We start from the raw sequence: 25,343 nt of genomic DNA on the forward strand, positions 1-25,343 counted from the left end.
AGTTACGTATACTGTACTGCTATGAGATGTGTGAATATACATAGGAACACAGGCAGTGCTTTGCTGGATCAAACCCTTGTCCCATCTAGCTGAGCAATGTGTTCTCACAGTGGCCAACCAACTGCACAAGGAATCCTCTTAGTAGCCTACCAATAATGGCCTTCTGAGGCAGTTATTGCCATTAATGCTGATAGTCATTGATTCCCATAATTCCCATATATGAGTCCAACCCTTTTTTGAAGCCACAAGCTGGTAGAAATGTAAGCCTGCTTTTCATTAAATGTTGTAAGATGAAGCTACCCTGAAACAAATATATTCTCCAGCACTGGAGACGTAGAATCCACCAATGGGTTAACTCTGCCTTCTTGCCCATTAGACCGCGTCAGCCAACTTGTCACGCCCATCCTGGGGTAGCCACTCCCCATTCTTGACTCGGTCTTCAGCCCAGATGGATGTGATTGGCTCCCAGTCTAAGGCAGGTAATAGAATTAAATATTGGTGGATTCTTGTCTCAATCCGCAACTATTCCCGCAGCGCTGAGTCCAGCATTGTGAGAGTCAGTCTGCGGACAGGCCTGGGTCCCTCCCCAGTCCTGGGGGTTCAGCTGGTTAGGTAACCTTTTCCTAGGGAAATCCTTCGGACGTTCAGCGTTGGGACCAACACTGTCGATGGATCCCTGAGATTCACTCCAAGGCTTAAACTCCCTCCAAAGGGGAAATCCAGGTAGCTGCTCAGCGTTACGCTCAACGCTGTAGCCGGATTCCCCCACGTTCCGAGGGGGGTGGGGATTTCCCCGTCACCTCTCCCTCATTAGGCAAACAGAGATTCAGCTGAGCGGTGGCAGCGATTTTTTTCCGGAAGCTGGATTCAACACTGCAGCTGGATTCCTCCATGTTCTGATGGGGGGTGAGGATTCCCCGTCAGCTCTCCTTCATAGGACAATCAGGAGAGCCAGGTGATCGGCGGCCACGGCTTTGGGGAGCACTCCAACTGAGGACAAAACTACCTAGCTGTCGAGATCTCCATGATAGTCCCGCCGCCACATTAGATCCCTAGGGCGTCCTGATCGCCATTTTGAGCACCGGGACAAGTGGAACAATAGAAGGAGCTTCCGCTTTTTTTCTCTCCCTCGAATTTCCCACCAGCAGACAGGAAGCCCCTTTGTGTCCAATCACATGGTCGCAGGGGTGCTTCCGCTCCCCTGTCAGAGGCTCAGAATCATCCCGGCAGCCATTTTATCTGGGTGCCGAGAACGCAGAAACCCAGCAAGACCCTAGAATCAGGTGGTGGCTTGGTTTCTGCGGGGAACAAACAACAACCCTCCATTCCCTTACTCTTCATCTCTCTCCGTGTTTGCCGTTCCCTCTCGCTACAAATAAGGGCAGGAAGAAACACGTGGATGGTCACCTTTCAAAGAGCGATCTTTTTAATCTGCAGCCTAAATCCCCCAACCTTCCTCCTCTCCCCCCCTTCTTCACTCAGCCTCTTTGGTTGTCATATAGACCTGACAGAATAAAAGTAAATAAATAAATAAATAAATAAATAAATAAATAAATAACAAAAAAAGGAAATTATCAAATAGCCATTGTCCAACCTTGGTGCACATAACCTGACCGCACTTCCCTATTATCTCAGTTCTGTCCTCTGTAGCTGAGTGGATGTAAGAAGGATGGACCCCAAAGGGGTGGGACAGCAGCGGTCCCTTTACCGGCCAGGAGGTCAGGAGAGCAGGAGGACCATTCCCTGCTACACCTGCTTGCCAATCTCGCCAACTGATCCCCTGCCAGAGCTCCCTCTTGGGCCACTGAGATACCTCACCGAGGCTGGAGGAGTCCACGGTGCCTCAGCCTCTGCGCATCGCCTCCCCTCCCACCAGCCGTAAAAGACAAAAATCCTCCAAACAGGAGGTGGAGGGCAGGATGAAAGCAAAGGCCAAGTCCATTTCTGGAAGAAACCCTTCCAAGTTGGCGGAGAAACAGGCTAGCAGAAGGCACCAGGCCCTGGAGAGGGAATTCTCCAAGGCACAAAAACAGGCCAAGGCAAAAGCGGAACAAGTAGAGGATACATCCTTCGACCTTCCCTTGGGACCCTTCACCCAAGAAGTATGGTTCCCAGAGGGGGCCCTTCCCCCAGGACTCTGAGGTGGGACCACAGGCTCCACGGGTTGCACACTCCATCCCTGAGGCCACTTTCATACCTACAGCGGCAGGTCTCAGGGAGGCGGAACCCAAGTCAAACCCCTTCGAGGATCATCTACAAGCTCTAATTGAGCAGACGTTACACAGGATAATGGCTGCTAGGACTAACCACGAACCGAGAACAAAATCCGTGATGGACATGCCCCCATCCAAGTCCCAATCAGGGGAAGTTGCATATCAGGTCTCCTCCCCTCCGTCACAGTCCTTCCACAGCAGGGAATCCTCCCCCACGGAGGACAACCAACTCGACATGTCATGGTGGGAGGAGGAGGACCCTACTCCAAATCCTCCTCCATTTGGAGGGGTATTCAACCCTGCCTTTTTCCTGCCTCTGCTCCGCAGAGCCAGTTCAACAGCCAACATTGGACCAGACCATATCCCGCAAGCAGAACCACCGCCCGGTTCAGATCTGTTGTTCTTAGAACCCGTGGTAGCTCAACACCACGTCCCCTATCCGACACTATTCCAGAGTACCATTAAGAAACAATGGGCATCACTGGGCACCTTCTCCGCACCGGGGGGATCTGACAGGAAATTGTTCAGTACAACTTCAGAACAGTCAGAGGACCTCGAGGTACCAAAGGTAGACGAGCCCTTTGGCTTTCTTTTTTCCCCATCAGCAGTGTCAGGAGACATAGCAGAGGTATTAAAGTCCAACGATAAGAGATGGGAGCTCACATTCCACAGGACCCACCAGGAGGTGGCATGGGCGGTAAGAGCCGCCACCTGCGCATCTTTTTTTGCAAGAACCTCCCTACTCTGGATTTGGCAACTCCAAGCCAGACTTCCCCAGGAGGAGGTAAGGACACAACAGGACCTAAGCAAGCTTGCTGCAACATCAGAATACATCTCTGATGCCACATTGAATGTGGCCAGGTTCTCATCTAGAGCGATAGCATCTAACGTCTCATTGCGCAGGATGTTATGGCTCAGACATTGGCAAACTGACCTAAAGGCTAAGTGGCACTTAGCCATGGCCCCTTATCAGGGTGGGCAACTATTCGAAGAAGCGCTGAGCCCTTACCTGACTGAAAATAAGGACAAGTGGAAGGTCCTGGCGCACTCCAGCAGGTGGGCTGGCAGGCGTTCAACACCATATGCCTGCAGGCAGTCCTTTCGGACAGAAACGGGCTCAAGCTTCTCTCAGCCCTCCCAGCCATCCTGGCCTTACACTTCTTTCACTCCCAGGCAGGACCGCCAACCGGACAGGTCCAGACCCAAACCCAAATACCAAACCCAGAGCAAGCGGCCCTTTCGAGGAGGAGGCTGCCCCTACAGAAGGTTCAAATGACTCCCGAACAATCCTTCCCATAGGTGGCAGACTGGCAAATTTCACCCACCAGTGGGAAGCCACCACTACGGATGCTTGGGTACGGCAAACCATTCACCTCGGTTTGTTCCTGGAGTTCGTATCCAACCCCCCCCCAAAACATTTTGTCCTTTGCCCTCAGCCAAGGAACCCCACCAAAAGCAATCTCATGTGAGAGGCCATTCAACACGTCCTAGAAATAAAAGCCATAGTACAGGTACCAGTGGGGAACCGGGGACAGGTATTTTACTCCATCCTATTCGTGGTTCCCAAGTCCTCGGGGGGTGGTGGTGGTGGTGGTGGAGGGCAATCCTAGACCTCAAGGGTCTGAACCATCATATCACCCATCGAAAGTTCAAGATGCAAGCCCTCCTCTCCATCTTGGGCAGCATACGACACAGTGACTTCCTGTCATTAATAGATCTCACGGAAGCGTACCTTCACATCCCCTTTGCCCACAGTCACCGACAGTTCCTAAGGTTCTGCTACGTGGGACACCACTTCCAGTACAGGGCACTGCCGTTCGGCCTCTCATCAGCAGCACCAAGATCCTGGCAGTACTGGCCGCGCACCTACGAACAATACCAGTGCACGTCCAGTGCTACTTGGACGACATTCTCATCCAATCACTGTCCCCACAGGTTGCGCAATCGGACCTAACGACAATCAGAGTCCTCCAGGAGCACGGGTTCTCAGTCAACTTTCAAAAGAGTCAGACCAGACCAGCCACCCGCCTATTACACCTAGGCACAATCATAGACACACTCAGGGGGCAGGTCTACCTGTCACAAGAACGTCGCGACAGCATACGTTCCCTAGTCCTTAGGTTACGCAGGGAATGAACAGCTCCCCTGGTCGTACTCTCTCAGCTGCTGGGAAAGATGGTATCATGCATAGCTATAGTGCCCTGGGCAAGACTACATTCCAAAAACCTTCAACGGTTCCTCCTTGCATTCCAGAGGCTGAAACTCAGCTCCTCCAACAGAAGGGTAAGAGTCCCTCCAGAAACATTACGGTCCCTCAAGTGGTGGTCATCACCAGCACTAGCCAGAGGGTCACACTTCAAGGAACCCGACTGTCTCACACTTACGACGGACCCCAGCCTGTTTGGCTGGGGGCCGCACCTGCAGTCCATGTGGGTGCAGGGCCAATGGTCCCGGAAGGACCTAGAACACAACATCAACTGGTTGGAGTTAAGGGCCACACACCTAGCTCTCTGACACTTACACAACAGGTTAGCAGGACAACACATACTAGTCCTCACAGACAATGTGTCCACAAAGGCACACGTGAACAGGCAGGGGGGAACCCAATCCAGGTGTCTCTTGACAGAGGCCCAAGCACTGGGAGACTGGGCAGAGGAAAACCTCGCCTCCATCAGGGCCAAGCACATCTTGGGGGAGGCAAACAGACAAGTGGACTTCCTAAGCAGGTCGACTGTGGATCACGCCAAATGGGGTCTGTACCCGGACCTATTCGCGGAGATAACACAGAGGTTTGGGCGACCAATTGTAGACTTGTTTGCATCCCCGACGAATGCCCAACTCCCAAGGCTCTTCTCAAGGTTCCCATCGTCAGGGGCAGAGGAAACAGATGCCCTACATTGCCCATGGCCAAGGGGACTACTTTACGCATTTCCTCCTCTTCCACTAATCCTGGCAACCATCTGCAAGACATTGCAGGAGCGGGCGGAGATCATACTCGTAGCCCCACACTGGCCACAGAGACTGGTTTGCGGACCTGGTGAATCTCTCCAGGTCCCCTCCATGGAGGATACCCCCGGACCAGGTGTCCCTCAGCCAGGGGGATCTACAACACCCAGAACTCCAATGGCTTCAATTAGCCACCTGGCACTTGAACGCCAAATCTTGAGCGGGGAGTCATACCCACCAAGAGTAATCTCCATGATCCAAGCATCCTGTCGACCAGCAACCAATCGCATTTATGACTCCACATGGAGAAATTTCTGCAACTGGTGCGAGAAGCGAACACTCGATGTCTCGGGCCTAAGAGTTTCAATTATACTAGAATACTTGCTTGACGGCCTGGACAGGGGCCTAGCACCGAATACCATTCGCAGACAGGTCGTGGCATTATCCACTCTACTCATCTTCGCCAATACAGTTCCCCTGGCACAGCACCCAGAATTTGTGCCTTCCTAAAGGGTGCCTCCCATGCAAAACCGCCTGTGGTCCACAGGTACCCCTCATGGGAACTACCACGGGTCCTTCGAGCTCTCACCAAGGCACCATTCGAACCCATCAAGTCTTGCACTCTGAGGGCCGTATCCCTCAAAGTTACCTTTCTGGTCACCATAACCTTGGCCAGACGTATTTCCAAACTTGCGGCCCTGTCGGTCAGGGAGGATTTCTGCACATTCCATCGGGACCAGGTGGTCCTCTGATTGGACCAACCTTTATCCCCAAGGTTCACACCTTGTTCTATAGGGCCCAAGAAATCATCCTACCAGATTTCTGTGCCAATCCGTCTCATGTCCTGGAACGACAGTGGCACACACTGGATGTCCGGAGGGCACTATGACATTATATCAGGCGAACGGCACCCTTGCGCAAATCAGAAGCTCTCTTCGTTTCGTTTCAGCACACCTCTAGCTGACAGAGGGTGTCCGCCTTAACCATAGGCAGGTGGATCAGACTTTGCATTGCGGAAGCGTATCAATCGCTTTCTCTACCAACACCAGGACAAATCACAGCACATTCCACTCGCAGCGCTGCAGCCTCTGCGTCGTGGGCCACACAGGCCCTTATTGAGGAGGTTTGCAGGGCGGCGACATGGTCTTCGCCTTCCCCCTTCATCCGACATTATAAGATAGACTGTTTTGCCTCCGTGGACACCTCCTTCGGAAGGAGGGTCCTGCAACAGGTAATCTCTACAAACACAACTACGACCTCTTCTGTTTCCCACCCATTGGGACAATGAGGCTTTGGTATGTCCCATTGGTGGATTCTACGTCTCCAGTGCTGGAGAAGGGGTGTTGTCTTTCCTGAACGCCTTTTCTTGGCACAGAGACGTAGAATCCACTCCCACCCTTAAAATCATTAAATCATATGAGGGAACCGGGAGCCATCACGTCGAATTGTAGTCAGCTGCTTCACCTTCGTCAAGAATGGGGAGTGGCTACCCCAGGATGGACGTGACAAGTTGGCTCACCCAGTCTAATGGGCAGGAAGGCAGAGTTAACCCATTGGTGGATTCTACATCTCCGTGCTGAGCAAAGGCGTTCAAGTAAGACAATGCCTCTTTTAATGAGTTTCTCATTCAGAATCAAACTATTTTTATTCTGTCAAGTTGATCAGGACCTTGGAGGAAATGCATGATGTCATCTGTGCTGAACACATATTAATGCCACTTTATTTCTGGACTCGATACAAAGTGTTGTGCATTACCTTCAAAGTCCAGATCACCTTTGTGAAATACTTTGTGATTTTCTCCCCCCTCCACTTATTAAGTTTATCCAAGGTGATGTGCTACCTATTACCATGAGATTGCACCATGCCAAATTGAGGCTGAGCCTTCTGTGTAGATGCCCAGGTTACATTTCTTAATGAATTAAGGAATCAAATATTTTGGTTGGCTTTCTAAAAGCTTTAACAAATATCTATTGCAGTAGGGTTTTAATTATTGAAGTTTTTACCATTCTTGGTTTGGAACTTGTTTATGTGCTTTTTTTTTTTTTTTTTTGGTAAACTACCAGGAAACATTAGTCATTAGTATTAAAAAATAATTTATTTTTCTAGTTCAGATCCTTGCTTAATAGAGTTTGCTGCTTATAGAATCCATGATGAATAGATGTTCAGTGTCTATTTGGATACCTTCAGCCAGATAGCTTATTAGATCCTCTGCTGAAAAGTTTATGCTGATATCATAATTAAATGTTATTGAATTCAGTTCTGAGTCAACATATAGAAGATTGCACTGTTAATATTAAGTATAACAATGTACAAATCCAGAGCACTACAAAACAGGATATCTACTCTAATTGGGTTATTTTGAAATCTGATCATATCTGATAGATCTATTATATACAGAATGTGAGATCTGTGCTTTATTAGTGTGAAACTCACATAGGTATACATATCAAAGTATCGATGTACTCCTATTTTTGAATATATTTCTCTTCAGTAGGGGACACACACACACACACACACACACACACACACACACACACCCCCCTTCTATATTTTGAATATATAATAGGTAGGGTATAGATAGAAATTTGCTGCTGAATTTCGTATGAATACATTTTTGCAGGTGTTCATATGTTTGAAGCTGCCCTTTTTTATTTAGTAAGCAGTTTTTCCAATCCTCCAATAATTGTGTCCCATCATTTGAAACACTGAAGTCTGTCAAGAAATGTTCCCTAATATGCATTTTGCTTGATTTTTTGCTTTCTATCTACAAACATCTGTGGTTTTGTGTGTTTCTGAACAGGATATTGCAACTGAACCGATGCAGCATCAGGTGAAGCTTGAAACTGCCCGCAAACGGAACAAGCTTTTATAGACAAAGCATGCCATTCAGTGGTGGGATTCAGCCGGTTCGCACCACTTCGGCAGAACCGGTAGCTAATTTTTTGTTGGCCAGGCCCAGAATGAACTTCTGGAAGCAGCATCCACACAGAGAACCAGTTGTTCACATATTTGAATCCCACCACTGATGCCAATTGAGTACCACTTAATGTCAGGGGACTAAATGGGTATCAAAGTTGCTGTATCGGCTGGTAGTAGGAAATTATTTAGCAAGTGACTAAAATGTTAATTACTGAAAATCCAAAAATTATCCTAGGTTCTCTGAAGCTGAATGCAAAATCATCAGGAAAGCCATGACTTTGGAGTGCTGCTCATACTGGCATAAATGTTGTTAATCTCTTGAAGATCCCACTCTAGTCTTCGTAGAATCTTAGGAACCCAAAGAACAAAGTTTAAAAAAAATTCCTAACATAGATGATCCCTGGTAGAGGTCTTATTTTACACACACACACACACACACACACACACACACACACACACACACACACACTCCTGGGAATCTGGGAACAATGCTTGCTATAAAATTGTATTTATTTTTCTATAACATATGCAGCTTGTATGTATGGAAGAATAAACTCAGATCTTTCAAGAAGTATTTACCAAAAGGCCAGTACTACTAATTTTATTGAACACCAGAAATTCTAAGACAGGAGTAGGCAACCTTGGCTCTTTTATGATTCGTGGACTTCAACTCCCAGAATTCCTGAGCCAGGAGTTGAAGTCCACAAGTCATAAAAGAGCCAAGGTTGCCTACCCCTGTTCTAAGAAGATCTCAGCAACAATAAGCACAATGTAGAGTGCCAAAAATATGAGAGCAGGTATGAAAGGGGAGAGAAATAAAAATGTTAAATGTGGGAATTATAGAGCTATCATACAGGGAACTGTGTTCTTCCATTGTATTGTTTTCTAAACCTAATGGTGAGATAAGATATTTTACTGTCATGAAATAGATAAATAAAGTAGCAAAATTTTGACAGCTACCCTATGCCTCATAGGTGAGAGAGATGAGTTGTTAGATCAGATAAGTGGAGCCAAGTATACATTGACATTAGATCTCCCAAAAAGGCGTTGGCGTATTGTCTTAGACAAGGAATCAAAGGAGAAAACAGCCTTTGGAATACCATACGACTTGTAAATATTTAGGATTCTGTGACAAGAATGGAGAGGTAAAATTAGATTGAAAGAAAATACTTGATCCAGGTCCTGATGGCCATTCTTATGCCACCCCATTTCCCTGCTGCAAGCTCTCCAGAGGAGAGATGTTGGTGTGGAGCATTCTTTTGGGTGGTCCTGTGTGTGACTTGACTTTTTTTTTAAAACCTAATCAGTTACAGACTCTGCTGGCTAGCCTTTCTGAGTTGGCAATCAGGTGGAGTGGACTCCTCCCCACCTTGGTGGCACTCTGCCCTCCTGGAATGCTTGGGCCCTCTTTTGAGTGTCCTAACAGCCCCGCACGCTTGAGTGTGGGGTGCAGCCATCCGTCTAAATAGGTGTGTGTGGTGGTGCTGCCAAGTGAATGTATGCCGTTGTCATAAATTAGCCCTTTCCTGCCTTCTTCCTTCCTTCTCTTAATTTCTAGGTTGGAGTTGCAGATAAGGTTGCTCATATTGGCAAAAGCTCACAACATTGAGTAATGTCTGAAACATGGAAGTAGGTAACATCCAAAAGAATTAGAAAGCAGCCCCAATCCCTCAGGGCTATAGGGATAATAAAACGTAGAGATTCAGATTCATAAATTAAATAAGACAGAAGTAGTTTTGTAAAAATTATAGTAAATAGAAAAAGCCTATCATAAGATAGGCAGTAAGAAAATGAAAATATAAGAACAGAGTAAGAAAATGAAAATATAAGAACAGAGTTAGTATTAAGGTTGACAGTAAGAAGTAGGGTAATTGGAAACACTTTTGCATAGCAAAACAACCTTTAGTGGAGCAAAATAACAAGTCTTTATACAGGTAGCAACTCTTCAAAGTTTTGATGGATTCCCCAAAGCTACTTATGACCCAATTTCAAACTTACAATGGCTGCAAACACACAACTTGCAGTCACATGGTCACATTTGGGGTATTTGGCAACTGACTCACCTTTATGGCCATTTGCAGTGTCCCGCAATCCCGTGATGGTGATTTTTGATGGTTTTTGCTGGTTGCCTGCATTTATTTTTGGTTTTCAACAGAAAACTCCCATTGGATAAAATGGATTCACTTAATGAACATGGTGTTCATTTAATGACCATCGCAAAAATCATAAAATCAGGTGTGATCACATAGTGACCCACTTAACAACTGCAACAACTTACTATCATAATTCTGGACCTAATTATAGTCGTACATCAAGGACTGCCTATATCTGTGGACTGTACCAGCTTGAGAAATCCTTTACTTACAAAAATACATATACCACCCAGCTCCTATGTCTCCAGGGATTTTACAAAATTAAAAACAGGCACCACCACCACCACATCAAAAGCAGTGAACTCCAGCACAATAATTATATGCCATCAAAGCAAGAGCTGTAAAATTCTATAAAACTTTTTAAATACTCTAAAATCAGTCACCAAGTACCCAATTAAATAATATAGTCTTTAGCATCTTTGAAACACCAATTGGAAGAGTGCTGGACCAATCTCCTGAGCAAAGGTGTTCCTTAGGAATGGCTTCAGCTTGAAAAATGTTGCAGTATGCCTCCCCTTACAAGTTTAGATCTATTTAGATCCCCTTAGATCTGTTCAGTTATGACAACTATCACATAATGTCTAACTTGTCATTCTTGTGGAAAGCCACTAAGAGGTTAATATGAAGGCAGCTTTATAAAAAGTGGGTTTTTTGGATCAATATTAGGATTCAAACTTGATCAAGCTTGCACTAGTGTATTACTTCTGTTCAGGGCTTCGATGCCTGTAGCAGCCCTTTCCTAGTTCTTCTGGACCTTTGGGTTGCATTCAGTAAGATTGATCTTTTTTGATTAATTGCAATGACTGGAGATGGAGGCATTGTGTTATAGTGGTTCCTTTCTTTTATTAGTGGATGATTTCATTCAGTGATTAGGGGGTACAGAGAGTGGCCCAGTGATCACTTATGTGTGGACACATCGATTTCAGTCCTCTCTCATGTTATTTAACATCTGTATGAAATGGTTGAGATCATGTATCAGTTCAAGATAAAGCACTATCAATATACTGATCGTATCTAGCTTGACATTGCCATTCTGGTAAAGTTAGGTATCACCAACATATTGTTGCAGCATCTGAAGGCCATTAGGGTCTGGATGGGACAAAACAAGCAGAAACTGATCAGAAGAAGAAGGAAGTCATTGTTTGTTATCAAGGAACTCAGCTCCAGTATTATCTCCTGAGGGGAAGGCAGTAGCCCTCACAGAGCATGTTCATTATAGAAGACTGGACTCAAAGTTCCTGAACTTAAAGTTCTCCAGCACCAGAGATGGAGAATCCACTAATGGGTTAACTCTGCCTTCTTGCCCATTAGACCAAGTCAGCCAAATTTGCCACGCCCATCCTTGGGTGACCATTCCCCATTCTTGACTTGGTCTTCGCCCAGACAGATGTGACAAGTTTGGCTCCCAGTCTAAGACAGGTAGTAGATATTAAATTATTGGTGGATTCTCTCTCTCTCCTCATTCACAGCCTTTCCAGCAGTGCTGGGATCAGCACTGGATGAAATAGGCTGTAGAAGACAGGGAAGGGGTTTTTTCCCTCCTTTCCATCCACAGAGCTGAAGCTTCTCCTGAGACTTCAGCTTTAAAGAAGTGGAAGAAAGAACCAAATCAGCTGCCTATGCTGGGAACAGCACAGCAGCCGTTCCATTGGAGGGAGTCCCTAAGAATCCCCCATCCCCTTTTTATCCTCGTTGCTCCGCAAGAAAGGGAAAGCTCTGGGGAAAGCCCTGATCAGCTGTTAAGCTGTTAAGCAGCAGCCAGAACAAAGGGAAAGCCCAGGGAAAGATCGATCAGCTGCTAAGCACTGGGATCAGCAGCTGCCATTCTCCCGGGATTTCCCTCTTCTCTCCTTGCGTCTTCGTTCCCTTGGGGGGGGGTTTCTAGCGACACACAGAGGCTTTGTCTCGTAAGTTGCTCTGAGCGATTGCTGGATTAAGCAGAGCGATCGCTTCACCTTTGTTTCTGGTTGCTCCGGTCGCCATTTTGGAGACTGGAACATGCCATGGCTGCAGGAGGCAGCCTCTTCTTCCTCCGCCTCAAGTTTCCCACCACAGAAATAGCAACCTGGCACACTCCGTCCCTTTTCTTTACTAGGAACTGCTCCAGTTGCCATTTTAAATCCCAAAACATACGCGGCAGCCGTTTGTTTCCTTTTTCCAACACTGAACCTAATTCCTCACGGGGATTCCTAAATCTTCTCTTATCCCATAAGGAGGGGGGAGCTGCACAGCAAGGTCCTTGTGCCGGTGCTCTCCTTTTAACACCCAGACCATTCACTCCCCTTCCCCCCTTCATTCCCTCTCTTCATCCGGAAACCGGCAAGCAATCTTCAACTATACATAAATAAATAATAAATAAATAGTAACAATAAATAAATTAACTTTATACAAATTTTTTTTAAAAAATTACTCAGACATACACATCATAATTCATTCCTAGAAATGCCTGTGCAGTAATCTGGTGCAATTGTGGACCTGACCACGTTAAGCATACCTGCAGTCTACAGCGAGCAGATTTGCCGCAACAGTAGAAAAGACCGGACAACCTCCTACCACCGGTCAAGTGGTCAGAAGAGCAGGATGACCACTCCCTGCTATACCTGTTCAGCCTATCTCGCCAACTGATCCCTTGCCAGAGCTCCCTCTCGGTGCCACTGAGAAAGCTCAATTCAGGATGGAGGAGCCCATGGTGTCTCAACCCAAGAACACCGCCTTTCCTCCCACCAGCTTCAAAAGACAGAAATCCTCCAAGCAGGAGGCGACAGGCAGGATCAAAGCCAAAGCTAAGTCCATTTCTGGAAGGAAACCTTCCAAGTTGGCAGAGAAACAGGCTAACAGAAGGCACCAGGCTCTGGAGAGGGAATTCTCCAAAGCACAAAAGCAGGCCAGGACAAAGGCGGAGCAAATGGAGGAGGTGCCTTTCAATCTGCCCTTGGGACCCTCTACCCAAGGAGTATGGTTCCCAGAAGGGACTTTCCAGGTTCCTGAGGAGGAACAAGCCCAAGCAACCACACCTGAGGCCACCTTCATACCCACAGCGGCAGGGCTAAAGGGAGCAGCGCCAGAACAGTCAGAGGACCTTGAGGTGCCAAAGATGGACGAACCCTTTGGATTCCTTTTCTCCCTGTCCCCAGTGTCAGGGGACATGGCGGAAGTCTTAAAGTCCAATGACAAGAGATGGGAACTCGCATTCCACAGGACCCACCAGGTAGTGGCGTGGGCAGTAAAAGCTGCCGTTCTTTGCATGAACCTCCTTACTCTGGATTCGTCAACTACAAGCCAGAGTCCCCCAGGAGGAGGTACATACACAACAAGACGTGAACAAGCTGGCGGCTGCATCAGAATATGTCTCTGATGCCACGCTACATGTGGCCAGGTTCTCATCCAGAGCGTTAGCATCCAAAGTCTCAACACGCAGGATGCTATGGCTCAAACACTAAAGGCCAAGTGGCGCTTAGCCACAGCCCCGTACCAGGGTGGGCAGCTATTCGGAGAAGTGCTGAACCCCTACTTGACCGAAAACAAGGACAAGCGTAAGGTGTAGCCCACTCAAGCAGGTGGGCTGACAGATGCGCAAACCTGTACACCTGTAGACAGCCCTTTTGGACCGGAACAGGCACAGGTTTTCCTCAACCAGACAGGTCCAGGCCCAGGCACCAGAGCCAGAGCAAACGGCCCTTTTGGGGAGGGGGGTGCCCCTACAGAACGTTCAAGTGACTCCCAAGCTGTCTCCCCCATAGGTGGCAGACTGGCGCTCTTGTCCCAACAGTGGGAAGCCACCACCACGGACTCCTGGGTTAGCCAAATTATCCAATACGGCCTGTCCCTAAAGTTCGTATCCAATCCCCCAGAACACTTCATCTCTTGTCCCCAAGCAAGGAACCCTGCCAAAAGCAACCTTATGCGAGAGGCCATCCGACACCTCCTAGAGATAAAGGCCATAGAACAGGTGCCAGTTGGAAACCGGGGGTGGGGATTCTACTCCATCCTCTTTGTGGTTCCCAAGACCTCGGGGGGTTGGAGGGAAGTCCTGGACCTCAGGGGTCTGAACCATCACATCACCTACCAAAAGTTCAAAATGCAATCCCTCCATTCTATCCTAGGCGGCATAAGACACGGGGATCTCCTGACCTCCATAGACCTCAGGGAAGCATACCTCCACACTCCCATTGCTCCCAGGCACCGCCGATTCCTCAGGTTCTGTTATGTGGGATACCATTACCAGTACAGGGCTCTCCCATTTGGGCTCTCGTCAGCCCCAAGGGTCTTCACCAAGGTCCTAGCGATGCTGGCCGCACACCTACAAACAATACCGGTGTGTGTTCAGTGCTACCTGGACGACATTCTCATCCAGTCTCCCTCTCCTCAGGTCGCCCAATCGGACCTAGCACTAACAATCAGGGTTCTCCAGGAACATGGCTTTTCGGTCTACTTTCAAAAAAGTCAGACCAACCCATCCACCCGGCTCTTACACCTGGGCGCCATTATAGACACACTCAGGGGTCAGGTTTACCTGTCACAGGAGCAATGTGACAGCATATGGTCCCTAGCGCTAAAGGTATGCAGGGAACAAACAGTTCCACTGGTCATGCTCTCTCAACTCCTGGGGAAGATGATGCCATGCATTGCAATAGTTCCTTGGGCCAGGCTACACTCCAGGGAACTCCAATGGTTTCTCCTTCCATTCCAGAGGCTGAAACTCAGCTCTTCCAACAGGTGAGTAATGGTTCCACCTGAAACTTTACGGTCACTCAAATGGTGGGCATCACTAGCAGTACCCAGAGGGTCACTTTCAAGGAACTCGACAGGCTCACACTTACGACAGACGCCAGGGGAGTGCATCTGCAGTCTCAGTGGACACAGGGACAGTGGTCCCAGGCGGATCTGGAACACAACATCAATTGGTTGGAGTTAAGGGCCATACATTTGGCCCTTCGCCACTTCCACAACAGGGTAGCAAGACAACATGTCCTAGTCCTCACAGACAATGTATCAGCAAAAGCACATGTGAACCGACAGGGGGGCACTCAGTCCAGATCCCTCATGTCCGAGGCCCAAGCCTTGGGATCCTGGGCGGAGGCAAACCTCGCCTCCATCAGGGCCGAACACATCTCAGGGGTAGTGAACAGACAAGCAGACTTCCTAAGCAGTCAACCATGGACCATGCTGAATGGTGTCTGCATCCGGACCTATTCGTGGACATAGGGAGGAAGTTCGGACAGCCAGTAGTAGACCTGTTCGTGTCTCCAGCGAACGCCCAACTACCGAGGTTCTTCTCAAAGTTCCCATCGCTGGGAGCGGATGCCCTGCATTGCCCATGCCCGGGGGGGTGTGTACTTTACGCATTTCCTCCCCTTCCATTGATCCCGGCAACCATCCGCAAGATACTACAGAAACGGGTGGAGGTCATACTCATGGCCCCACATTGGTCACGAAGACCGTGGTTCGCGGACCTGGTGAATCTCTCCAGATCTCCCCTGTGGAGGATTCCCCCAGACCAAATATCACACAGCCAGGGAGCTCTACAACATCCAGAACCCCAATGGCTTCAGTTAGCTGCCTGGCACTTGAACGTCGGATTTTGAGCGGGGAATCATACCTGTCAAGAGTAATTTCCATGATTCAAGCATCCCGCCGACGCGACAAACCGCATCTATGACTCCACATGGAGGAACTTCTGCAGTTTGTGCAAAAGGCGGCTACTTGATGCCTCGAACCTGACAGTCCCAAACATCCTAGAATATTTGCTTGATAGCCTGGACAAGGGCCTCGCTCCCAGTACCATCCGCAGACAGGTCGCAGCACTATCCACTTTACTTACATGCGCCAACTCAGTCCCCTTGGCACAACATTCCAGGATCCGCGCCTTCCTCAAGGGAGCCACCAACACAAAACCACTTGTAGTCCACAGGTACCCCACCTGGGAATTACCACGGGTCCTCCGGGCCCTCACCAAGGCACCATTCGAGCCCATCAAGTCTTGTACTCTGAGGGACTTGTCCCTCAAGGTACCTTCCTGGTCGCGGTCACCTTGGCCAGGCGCATATCTGAACTCATGGCACTGTCGGTCAGGGAGGACCTCTGCTCCTTTTAGCAAAACTGTGTGGTCATTCGATTGGACCCAACTTTCGTTCCAAAGGTCAACACCACATTCCATAGGGCCCAAGAGATCATCCTACCGGACTTTTGCCCCAATCCTTCCCATGCCCTGGAACGACAGTGGCACATACTGGACATTCGTAGGGCGCTGCGATACTATATCAAGCGAACGGAGCCCTTCCGCAAGTCGGAAGCCCCCTTCGTCTCATTCCACCATGCCTCTAGTGGGCAGAAGGTATCTGCCTCAACTATAGGCAGGTGGATCAGGGTTTGCATTGTGGAAGCGTATCAGTTTCTGTCCCTACCCACACCAGGGCAGATCACAGCACATTGCACTCGCAGTGCTGCGACCTTCGTGGCGTGGGCCACTCAGGCCTCTATCAAGGAGGTTTGCAGGGTGGCGACATGGTCTTCACCCTCTCCATTCATCCGACACTACAAGATAGACCGCTTTGCATCCACGGACACCTCCTTTGGAAGGAGAGTTCTCCAGCAGGTAATCACGAGAAATGTGGCAGCGGCCTCTCCGGTTCCCCGCCCCCCAATTGGGACAGTGAGGCTTTGGTATGTCCCATTAGTGGATTCTCCATCTCTGGTGCTGGAGAAGGGGTGTTGTCTTACCTGAATGCCTTTTCTCAGCATGGAGATGGAGAATCCACTCCCACCCTTAAGAATAACTAGTTCATATCAGGAAACCGGGAGCCAACACGTCAAACTGCAGTCATCCTCTTCGCCCTTGTCAAGAATGGGGAGTGATCACCTAAGGACGGCAAATTTGGCTGACTTGATCTAATGGGCAAGAAGGCAGAGTTAACCCATTAGTGGATTCTCCATCTCCGTGCTGAGAAAAGGCGTTCAGGTAAGACAACGCCCCTTCCTGCTGAAAAGAGAAATAGAAGCTATAGCGGGAGAGTAGAGGTGTATTATTGCTTAATCCTGGCCATTGCCTCCAATTGTACTTCTTTCTGGAATGAGAGGACCTCACTATAGTAACTCAAACTCTTACTACCACATTCCTGGACTATTGCAATGTGTTCTACAAGCTTCAGTTGTTCCAGAATGCTGTGGCCTGTTTGCTGCTAAGTATTAATCAATAGCAGCTGATCATACCTGTGGTCTACCGGCTACCAGTAGGTTTCTAAATACATGATAGAAAATAAATGATAGAATTTAGCGTGTAGTTTGGTCCTTGATAACTCTGTTACTTTATGTAGGGTTTACAATTGGTTACAAGACGCCGACCATGCTACTGAGCCCTTTTCCTCCACATTTAAATTCCTTTCTCACAACCAGATGTAAAACAAACTATTACTTGAATTTATTGAATTTATTATTTATGGGAATAGGGTCAGAAAACTAAACTTCAGAGACCTTGTCTTGAATTCTTGTTCCTGCATCTGCAGGAAATTCAATGAATAGGAGAAATATTTCTGTGAAAAATATCTTTGTACAGAACATTTACCAATTTCAAGCTGTTATACCACTGAGCTAGAGTAGAACTATTTATTTTTAAAGGCACTAAATACTGCTGGTTTTCTTGCTGAGTTGATTGAGGGCACCTGTTTCCTCTCTCCTCCATTATAGGTCAGTGACTGGATGAAAACAGGCAGTTCAAATGCCTCTGAAGTTCTATTACTGCTCAAACCTTTTAACAGTTGATAGTTGCCTTTTGGAAAATGTGCACGCTAATTACACTTACAACACTGGCAGCAGCAGGTAATTAACTGGTCTGGCTAAATCTTAAGAAAGTTAAACAGTGTTGGCTCTGATTAGTTCTTGGTTGGGAGACTTTGGAAGTCTTTGGGCCAGACTAGATTGAGAAGTAGAAAAAAAAATCCCTAAGCCAGAATGTAAAGCCATTTCTGTTGTTGTTGCCAAAAACCTGTACATAGATGTGTTCCTGTATTTGCCAGGATTTAAGCACCATCTGAGGAAGTCTTTATTGTATTTATGTTGCTCTGTTTTTTAAAAAGTTGAACAATTTCATTATACAAAGGTAAGAGTGAGCTATTTTTAGTTGAAATAAGGGAAATAGATGATTTTAAAGAAGTAGAAATAGTTTTTCTTAATGAGGATTTTCCCCCCCCCCTTTGCTTTGAGAATAAAATGCCTTTTTAATTTTTCCTGGGTCCATGCTTTACTGTATTTATTGCATGATTTCATTAGCTTACTCCAAAAGATCAGCCCACTTTCTTTCAAATCTGTTATTGTCTCTTCTTTTTAATGTCAAAGTTACACAATATTCTTTTTTTATTCATTTATTTGCTAAAATCCTTTCTTTATTCTTTTTACATTCCAAGTCTTCCTTATAATATGAATATCTCCAGATGAGCCATAGATATTTACCTCTGCTGTCATCAGGGCTTTCCGTGTAGCACTAAAATCATCTTTGTATGAGAAATGCAATAGACTTTTGAGAACCTGGGAAAGAGGATTATGGTTTGCAAAATATTATAAATCAAATTTTATATTTCTACTATATCAAGGAAATGAACACCAACCTCCTCAGTCTACAAGAGAATCAAACAATTTCTGTTTTAACTTATTAGAAATAAGTTGTTGGAATACATATATCCAGTTTTCAAGACTGTCATCAACCTCCCCTTTTTTTCACTTCAATAAATCTTCAATGTTCTCTCTTTTTTAAAGCTTCATATATTATATATTAAACCTGTTCCTTACATTGATCTTATTTTTTGACCGTGTGCTTCAGATCAAATCTGATTAGCATATTTATTCTCTTTAATTTTGTGAATTAAATCCACAAATCATGGTGTTTCATGGTCAATGTCCACAGGGTGATTTTGGATTAGCCATTATCTCTCTCTTGGTGTAGTTGGCGTGAGAACTTTGCTCACACTTATATTCTAGGTATGAATTTGCAGTATTATTTTCTTGCATAATTTGGAGTTTGCTATTTGCTAAGAGATTTAAGTTTGGTTGCCATATTGCTAAGAGAGAATATTGTTGAGACCATCATCTTAGCCAAAAAAGGAGGATCCGCCTCCACTCCTGGCAAGCAGACATTAAATCATTTCCCTGTTTTCAGTCACATTTGGTACTAAGCAGAGATGGCATTGAAGTGTGGTGCCAGCCAAGCTATTTTGTTTGGAAAATGAAGGAAGAGCAGCAGTAAAACCATTAGCATTACAGAATGAATAAATATAGCAAAAAGAGTATTAGCGTATAATCTCCCTGTTCTGCTAACTTATTGCCAGTGTGCATGAGAATTTCAGGTTTTTTCTAGATGATATTTTTGGGCTTTATTTTTCAAAAATAAAGTGCAAGTGCTGCTTTTGCTGCTGCTGGTGTTTTCAGCAATACAAGTCTGGCTGCCCACATTTTCCAATCTGAAAAAGTTCGTGGTAGGAGTTTTCTCATATTTTCTCTTGGAATTTAAACACTGTTGCAGCAACTAAAGATTGTAAATCTGCCTTTATAAATAAGGGTGTCACTTTTTTATTCTGCTGATTATAGCCCAATTCCTATTCCCCCTTTCAAGTTGCAAGGACTAACATGACAAATTATCATTGGAACCAGTTGCTGGATCATTTAGATCATGCTCTTGGACGAACTGCAGTTTTTGAACAGTCAGTTAAGGGAGTGGTTGGATCAGGATAGGGAATCTGAATGTTTCCACAGCATACAGAATTCTGCCAAGGGGGAAACTTTCCAAGGAAGCACTCAGTTGGTCTTCTCTTCTAGATTTGGGGAAAACATTTCTATTTTCTAGAAACTCCTTAAGATGTCTAGAAGAAGTGTGGAATCTTTATAGGCAACTGCAGTGATGCAGTTCATGTGAATAGATTTCTTGAAACACTGTAAGTAGATCTTTGGGGGAAAGAATAGATAATTCGTTTTGCTCTGTATTGCATCCATTTGTGATTGTCGTTGCATTCTATATGATAATCCATAAATATTTAGGTTAGTTTTTGAAATGTACAACTTTAGGGAAATAGAATTTATCTCTACGTGCCTCACATACTCCGATTCATCCCAAATTCTCTACTAAGCTATTCATCTGACTTAGCAATGATGTCCATGTACACCTGTTGGCTTTGGACTGAGTGAGTTACAGACAAGGAGATAGGCTGACTTCCAAGGTCCCTTCCAACATCATCATCATCATCATCATCATCATTATTATTATTACTATATAATTAATAATACCATAACAAGGCACAGAATGAAGCCTTAAGTAAGTGATCTTTTCATCTGCCAGGTTTCTTCCAATGAAATGAAGCCAATCCCCCTATTTGTTTAATAATAATTATCAGTTATTTGTCGGACTATTTGCAGGGGTATTTGTCATTAACCAACTGGCTCAGTGTAACAGGTACTCTCCAATATGGCTACTGGCTCAGTATAACAGGTACTGTCCAATATGCAAATTGTTCAACTTGTGAAAGAATTCTAAGAGTTATATGCATGGTCTGAAACAAGGTCTGCTAATCCAGTTCCAAGCCAAATTTTTCCTTCATTGCAGCCAGGAAAATGAGGTCTTTAAACTGAGGCATGCTCTCCATAGTTATTGGCATGACAACTGGAATGTTTAAGTATTTGACTTCATTTTTTGTGCTGAGCAGGCCAAAACTCACTACAGAGAAGCTTTAAATAGAAGAAGTGAAAGTATTTCTACTGCGTATGTAACCAAAAGGAATAATAAACTATTAATATATTTGGGTTTGGGAAGAGGGAATTTGTTATACAGTAATGTTCTTTTGAAAAATATGTATTTTAGCACAGATTCTGTTTCAAAACCATTCCAGCCAGGATTTCAGCTTTGGTGCTGAATTCTTTGGTTGCTCTGTGGAATAATTTGTTGTAGAAGCAAGCATGAAAGCAAGCATATTAATTTTTCTGGATCCCCGTGAGGGTTTAATACCATAGTTCGATGATGGATGTTTCTAGATGTTTCCCGCAGTCTTCAGAAAGAAAAGGGCAGTTAGGAAACAAAGAGTTTGAAAGGGAAATTAGAAAAGAGTTGAATATTAAGAGAGTTGTTACAAGAATAAAGAGGCTAATAATATAGTTCATTCTCCCTCTAAATACACTCTTAATATAGTCGAGGCAAATAATATATAGCCATACAGTTTATGGTGCTCCTTTTTCCAGTGGTTCCGTTGAAATGCTGGTGATTTCTGATCAACTCTATTGCCTTTCTATTCATTTGTATGAGGAAGTACAACTATAAATACTAATGTATTTCATTAAGGAAAAAAAATTATTACCCTGCTACCCTTTCTAACCTTGTTGTGCATTTGCCTTTGAGTCAGTATTGACTCCTGCCAATTACCTGGACAAATCCCTGCACTTTTCTTGACAATGCTTCAGAAGTAGTTTACCATTGCCTCCATCTTAGGAGTCAGAGTGACAGGCCCAAGGTTACCCAGTTGGCTTTCTGTAGTACTAGAACTCAGGCTCTCCAGTTTTTAGCCTGATGTCTTAACCACTACATCAGGGATAGGCAACCTTGGTTCTTTTACGACTTGTGGACTTCAACTCCCAGAATTCCTGAGCCAACTATGCTGGCTCAGTAATTCTGGGAATTGAAGTCCACGAGTCACAAAAAAGCCAAGGTTGCCTACCCCTGCACTACACCAAAGTAGCTCTCTAACTTATAATCATGAGAGAATGAATCAGATCCGAATCTTACCCAAGAATGAGATGTGAGGATTTTTTTAAAATTTGAAAATTCATTTTCCTGATCTCTTGGTAAAACATCCAGCTTTACAATCCTTAAGATGGATTGTAGGTGAAATACGCCAGCTATTTTCATTTGTAAATATACCTGCTAATAGGTAAGAGTTTCTAAGAAGTAGTACCTGTTGTGTTGATCTTTAAGGTTGTGGAAAGGAACCAATAAGTATATTACCACATATTAAATACTGAATAGAGAAAATGGACAGAAAAATACAAGACCCTCTCTCAAAATAAGCCCTTTTAACCATATATATTCATAGCTAAATGATATGAGATAGCACTAGGTTCCTATCAGTGATAGCTTGCATATCATTCTTGCAAAAGATCCTGAGAATAGCAGAAGAAAAATATATTTTTAGGATGCCAATAAATTGTTTTTACAAATAGTTTTGCAAAAGCTTTAGTTCATATTTATGAGACGAGGTAGCAGGAAATTGCTATAGACTTGTATACAGTTTGCTGTTGGAAATAAATTGTGAAATCTTCAAATAGAGTTGTTCCATATTCTCAGGAACCACAGTTCACTATAAATAGAAAGAAAAGAGGTGTGTGTAAATTAAATTCAAAATGCTTTGAACTCTGAATAGCTAGAAGTATTCCAAGCTTGAAATGGCACGTTCTGAGCTCAAAATTATTTAATAAATAATTTGCACACAACTGGTAGAAGCCCAATCTTTATATAGATGTTAGTATGTTCTTCCAATGCTTTTTCAGTATATATTGTAAATGTTGTATTGTCCTAACTCCTGTCACCCAGCTCATAATGATTGTGGCAGCTTTTCTAGGCACACTCTAACTAGCATTCATAAGAATTGTGGTCTACTACTTCTGGCAGACATTAGCTTGGAGCAGGCAACCATACAGAATAAGAAAAAGGATTAATTTGTCCAATTCTGGTTCAAGACCCTGATTGTATAATGCACAGATCATAATTGGGGCAGGATTCATGAGTGTCTGTTATTTTTCTATTGATTTTTCAATACTGAAACCATCACAGAGTAATGGTAAGTACCAGTAAGTGATATAACTTTGTAAATATAAATGGTTAGATTTAGGTAATGTTTTTCATGGGCTCTGATACAAACTCTTTTTTTACAGCTTTTCACCTGTGGAGCATTAGAATGAGTGCCTGATTTTCAAGTTGTGAGTATATGTATTATCTGCATAAAATGTCATCTGTCTAGTTTTATAAAACCAGTGGAAAAGACAGCTGGGTATGCACATACAAATAAATGCATACACATGAGAATGAAAGACTTTCTAAGCACTGTAAAAAAATATATCAGCCCCTACAGTTGTTTACTCAAAATTGAAGTGGCTGTGTGGTGGACCTTATGATAAATCCCTGGGATTAATGTCTGAAATTGATCCTCATTGTTCACTCATACTGTATATAGTGTTCCAGTTGTCTTCACTCACTGTGAAGCTATAAAAATAATTGAAAGCAACAACTTGAAGGATTTAGATGGATATAATGAATTGACTAAGCCCAGTCCATTTGTTGAAAATAGTTCATTTGATCTTGATTGCTGGGTAAATTTGATTAAAATAGGTGAAGAAAGACTACATTGTTCATTCACTTCCATTTCTAAGTACAGCTTTGAGGGAACAGAGTGCAGCTCAATTCTGAAAAGATTGAGTAGCTGTGACTTTTTGCTTCAACATTTTTACCATTTTCTTGGATGGGATTTCATTTCCGCCTTTGAGACTAATGCCCAACTTGGAGATCCTCCTGGATTCGCAACTGCTTTTTGATGAGCAAGTAGTAGCAACGGCCAGGACTTTTGCAGAGATTCATCTTGTGTACCACTTGTGCTTCTTCCTTAGCTGAGAGGTCTTTCACATGGTCACTCACACCCTGGTCACCCCCACAACTGGACTACTGCAATGTGCTCAACATTCTGAACCAGCTACGGCTGGTTCAGAATGCAGCAGCATGAGCAGTAATGGGCACTCATTATGCTCATGTGTCATTGCTGCTATGTAAGTTACATTGGCCGCTAGTTGGCCTCTGGGTGCAATTCAAGATGTTGGACATTATCTGTAAAGCTTTCATGGCCTAGGGCAGGGTTATCTGACGAATCATCTGTCTCTACTTGTTTTTGCCTACTTGGTACATTTAGGCAGAATGGATCCGCTCCAGGTCCATTCAATTAAATGTCATCTTGTCACTGATAAAAGCATGCCTTTTGTCACTGACCTCCCTTCCAAAACAGCATCCTTCAAAGACAGGTATGGCACCCGTTCCCTGGAGCTAGCTAAGACCTAGCTACGTTGCACTAATACGTTTGTGGGTCCTCTGTCATGTTTGTTTGATGATATGGCCACTTTTTTGGTCTGGGCTGCCATGCTTTGTTTCACGATTTTAACTGTTTTAATTGTACATCCGATGATGTAAGCTATTCAGTCTTTGGAGTGAGCAGTTGTAATAAATTTAATAAAATAATAGTAAATACTTATGACCGTACAGTTTAGGATGCACAACTGTATGTTTCTGCAGAGAACTGGAGATTACTTTCTGAGCACATGTGATTGGAAAAACTGTGAGAGCAAGAAAGAGAACAAATGTATGGAACCATGCTAGATAGTAAAATTTAGAATAAGTAATAGCTTATCCAAATATACATTTTATTTTCTAAAGATTAATTATCTAAAATTGTTTGGAGGTTGGAAAACTCGAACTTACATCCTAATATAAAGAAGACATTGGTAAAAATTTTAAACTTTAATTTCAATTTTTATATAAACTTGGTTTTGTATTTCTTTCCTTAAACTTGTTACATACGTATGCTTATATTTATGAATTATGATAAATACAGTTATATTTTATTTTATTTTAAAAACAGATTACTGCAAAAAGTAGTATCTCTACTTTGTTACTTTCTCTTGTCTCTGTTGATAATACATGTTTCTAAAAAGATTATATTTAATTATACTGCACTCAATACAAAAACAATCCAACATGTATTTTTGGCTCATAAATTGGATTGTAGTTCACTGTTAGTTCTAACTTTTTCAGAACTTTTATCTCTTATCTGGATAACTTCTTATGATATCTGGATAATGTCGTATGAGCATGATTGTACTCCTCAGTACTATGGTAAAGAGATTAAAAAAACACCTTACTGAATTAAATAAAATGGAACTTTCCTCCACTGTCTCACCTAACCATAGTTAATTTTGGGTTTATTAGCCTTGGTAGGCTGCATTGTGTCTTCTTTTTTTTAAAACAGAACTTGCTAGAGTTTTGTTTACATAATAAATGGCCCTGAAAGCAGAAAAACACCATTACTTTCATTTTTAACATTCT

At 44.4% G+C, this 25,343-nt stretch overlaps 1 protein-coding gene across 3 annotated transcripts in view; it reads left to right on the forward strand.

Moving 5' to 3' along the window:
* The window catches only part of LOC120302593, a 101,823-nt gene that overhangs the window by 16,044 nt on the left and 60,436 nt on the right, over positions 1-25,343 (forward strand). For 2 of the 3 annotated variants that reach the window (XM_039331238.1, XM_039331237.1), the window contains one exon: positions 23,132-23,176. The exons of the other annotated variant lie outside the window; for it this stretch is intronic. The gene's annotated coding sequence lies outside the window, so the exon portion shown is untranslated. The remainder of the gene's footprint in view (positions 1-23,131; positions 23,177-25,343) is intronic. 3 annotated transcript variants of the gene reach the window in all.

This window comes from Crotalus tigris, unplaced genomic scaffold, assembly GCF_016545835.1.
Source record: "Crotalus tigris isolate CLP2741 ecotype Arizona unplaced genomic scaffold, ASM1654583v1 scf7180000024436.1354646, whole genome shotgun sequence".
Classification (NCBI taxonomy): Eukaryota; Metazoa; Chordata; class Lepidosauria; order Squamata; family Viperidae; genus Crotalus; species Crotalus tigris.